This window comes from Camelina sativa, chromosome 5, assembly GCF_000633955.1.
Source record: "Camelina sativa cultivar DH55 chromosome 5, Cs, whole genome shotgun sequence".
Lineage (NCBI taxonomy): Eukaryota > Viridiplantae > Streptophyta > Magnoliopsida > Brassicales > Brassicaceae > Camelina > Camelina sativa.
Window position 1 is genome coordinate 12222774 of NC_025689.1, and position 4157 is coordinate 12226930.

Sequence of the window (4157 nt, forward strand, 5' to 3'; positions counted from 1 at the left end):
TCTTCATATTCCTATTCATGTTGCTTTCATGGCTCAATTAAAATGCAAAGAGGATCGAAACAAACATGAAACGATGATTCGAGCTTTTTAATATTTTATTTTGGTGAGAAATTAGACGATCGAAGTGAATGAAAAGAGATGCTAGATTTAATATTAGCTTTATTTTCGAGTGTATGAGTAGTACTGGTTTAATTTGGTTTGCGTTGATTTTCTAGCAAACGTATAATTTATTTCCGGTTTAGTTTCACTGACCAATGAATACATTTAAGTTGAATGAAAGAAAAGAACAAAAAAAAAGAAGGAAAAATGAATGAATCGAGCAGTAGCATAGCAGTTGGCAAAAAAAAAAAGAAGCAAAATAGAAGAAAAAAAGGAAATTATGTATATTCGAAAAAAAAATAAGAAGCCTTTGCTCGATATCGCGTCCTCAATCGTGTTAGTGTTTTCTGACCGTTGGAGAAGAGATCGTATGTGAACCGTTAGTGAGACCAAGAAAAAGAAAAAAACTTTACATGAATCTCTCTCTAACGGTCACTTTAGAAATTTACCAAACAAAAAAAAGAAAAAAAGAAAAACTTTACATGAATCTCTCTAACGGTTCACTTTTGATATGGACGCGCACGCTTCTTCTCTATGATTACGTCTTCAAGGGTTTTGTTCCTCTCTCTCTCTCTCTCTAATACACTATCTTCTCGCTCGGTCTGTTTCGTTGGTGGTTACATTCATCTAAACTAGTCTCTCTGATGTTTTTCTTTGAATCGATCATTGGATTTTAATTCTTTTCTAGGGTTTGGTTCCTAACTTGTTGTTTCTGTTTAATTATTTTCCAGGCTTTTATCAATCGATGATGTTATAATGGGGCGACGGAAGAGCAAACCTGAACAAAGTCGCAGTCGCAGAGAAGAGAGGCCCAAGAAAGAACAAAATTGGTAAAGCTTTTAATTTAAATCTTTCATTGATTTCTCTCTCTCTCTCTCTCTCTCTCTCTCTCTCTCTCTCTCTCTCCGTTGTTGTTTGTGTTCATTATAGAAGACATAACGATAGGTAACCCTTGATGATGATATATATATATTTTTAATATACACAGATTACAACAGATATCATTCAACAACTCGAAAAACCCTAGATCCAGATCAAGGTCACCGAATCTTCCTAACCCTTGTTGTTTGTTTGTGTTCACTTCATCATTCAGCGCTAACTCTAACATCTGCTCTGTTTTTTTTTTCCCTTGGGTCGTGAATGATGACGACGAAGATGATCGTTGAGGCCTGAAACGATGGCGTTTTGGAAATTCTGCGAATTGGGGCTTTTGGTGTTTGTTGGCGACCCATAGGGTCCATTAATTGAGACGTCGTCGTTTTCTTTTGGAGCATCGTCTTCTTCCATCCCTTTTTTTTCAAAACGGAAGAGAGGAGAGAGGAGTGAGGATCTGAGCTTTTGGTGTTGATAAAGAGCAGTACCTTATTCTTCTTAATCTCTACTGATTCGCTTTTAATTATTAGCTTTGATTGATTTATTTGACTCTTTCTCTCTCTCGTTGATGATTCAGAACACAATCGTCGCCAACGTGCTTGCTTAATTAAGGTAACAACATAATAAACTGGTTCTACTGATTTGATTGACGAATTTTATTATCTGTTCATTTGTGTTGCTTTGAGATTTGTTTCAGTGTTTCCCTTCATATTACTTATTTTTTAAAACAATTTGCTGAACTGGGAATTTTTATTTATAATTTAAAAAAAAAAAAACAATTTGCAATTAACTGGGATATGAAGTGGAATTTTGATAATGGTGCTGGTTGTTCCTGTTCTCCTACCGTCACACCACATTGATATAGAGGTATGTTTTATGATGATGGTCTCACTATCTATTGATCTTACTTGTATTCTTGTTAATGACTTGTGGATTGCATTGATTCCATTATGGCAGGTAATGAATTCATTCGATGTGGCAAGGTCTTCCAATTTCAGATTGCTGATGCGCTTTGATCAGATGTTATTTTGGCGAATTGGTTTTTCTTTTGGTGTTGTTGCATTATAGCTCAATAAATCCTCACTGACTTGCTTCGTGTTTCTGCTTTGAAGGTGGCTTTCTCCATTGCTATTTATTCTCAGCCTGCCGTTGTTAAAGTTAACGCCATACTTATCTCGGGTTAGTTATCTGTTTCTTTGTGTTGCTTTAAGTTTTGCTAATGATCAGTGCTTCTTCGTATTATTAAATTTGAAAACAGTTTGCAATTTGATTAAATGGGAATTTTGTTGTTGTATTGACATGATTTGAAGTGGAATTGATAATATGGTGTTGGTTCTTCCTGTTCTCCTAGTGTCATCACCACATTGATATAGGTATGTCTGATTTAGCCTTAATTTTATGATGTCAAACTATTTCTCTTTGTGATTTCATTATCTTCATAATGTTGTTACCTTTATCTGCGTGTTTTGATTGCATATCCACAGCCTGACATCCTTGTTCGTGGTTTTGCTGGTTGGAATTCTAGGTTTTCCTTCAAGGTACCCTCTCTTCTTATTGACACTCTCGTAGTCATTCCATCACTGATCGAATTGGTGATGCTTTTATTTGATGGATCTTTTTTCTCTTCTCTTGTCTACATCTTCAGGTCCTAGTATTCTTCCTCTTTTACCGATTTTTTTTTTCTTTTTCTTCTTTCTATAGAAGTGAAAACACATCTCTGTCTCTCTTTGTTGCAGATCATGAGGAACCAGGATTACTGTGTTTGATTTCTGAGTTTTAACTTTCAGGTTACCTCACATCTTTACACCTTTTTGCCTATCGGTTCAATATTGGCTAATGTTGGTCCTTTGTACTCACATTTTCAGATGAGAGATTGATGATCCACAGATTCTTTCCTACACCAGTTTGTTCTTAAACTTTGTCTTTTTTTTAACTATTTTTTTGGTATTCAATATGTCTTTTTAACGAAAATGTATTTCTCTTTGATGCAGATAGGAGGACTGATGTGATAAAATCTTACCTTTGGTCTGTCATCTTTTTAAGGTTTCTTCTTCTGTGCGACATCTTTGTATTACCATCCGTCTTCATTACAACCACAAGTTAACCTTTGTTCTCTTATGTCTCAGTTTATCTTGAAGGAGGATGCCTTTGATCTTCTTCTGAGGATGCTTATCTTGAAGGAGATTCTGCCACGATCCAATGTTTGTTTGTTCGTTCTCTTGACTTTATGATTTATTGATTTAACATGTTTTTGACATGAAAGTTATAAAGTTTGGATTTATATTCTTGCCAGACATAAAGTTTTGACGTTTATGATTCGTTTTACCATTACGAACGACAGACTGTGGCTGGCTTATGATGAGTATTTTGTTTCATATCTCACAGGAGGCTTTTGAAGACTATTGCGTGAATATCCGGTGATGTGTACATCCCTCGGGGGTGTTTCTGTCCCTATCAATATTGGTAATGTGTTGTGTTTGACTATATATGTCTCTCTATTTAAGTGTTCATTTGGTCTTAATTTTGATTCACTTATTAAATTGGTTTGGTTGATAACATGTCAGAGCTGGCCTGTACGTACGCCTAGGCCAGTTGCATCAAAGCTTGCTGCCGATACTCCTCTACTTGCTGGGCAGGTAATTACTCAATTTTCTTTTCTTCTAAACAGTGATAGTCAATTAAAGATGTGTGTTGTTGATTGCTTTCATTTCCTGTTGTCAGTGTGTTATCCCTTTTCACTTCTGTTCTTGGTTCCATCCCTGGTGATTCTGGTTGTGGGAAAGCTGTTATCAGTCAGGCACAGCAAAAATATTATATATGGAAAACGTTAAACAGTGGCAAGGTAAACAAAAGTATGCTCTGCTTATCCTTTTCGAAAGCTTAGATGCTCTGAAATGACAGCTGAGAGTAATAGACTGTTTGTAATTTGTATTGCATGCTAACCACGACAGGCCATAACTTGAATCATTGTCCAATTTGTGAATAAAAGCTTGGGATTATGTTTTGATTTTTGGCGTTGCTTGTGATTGTTGCTAGGAAATTTTTAATAAACATTTGTCGTGCAGGTCGTTCCAGGATATGGCCATGTTTTTTTTGGCGTTTCACCTCCTGGAGGAGACTTTTCAGATCATGTGACTTCTGCAACCCTTCGTATTATGCAGGTAGTTATGTCTGCTTCCCTATCT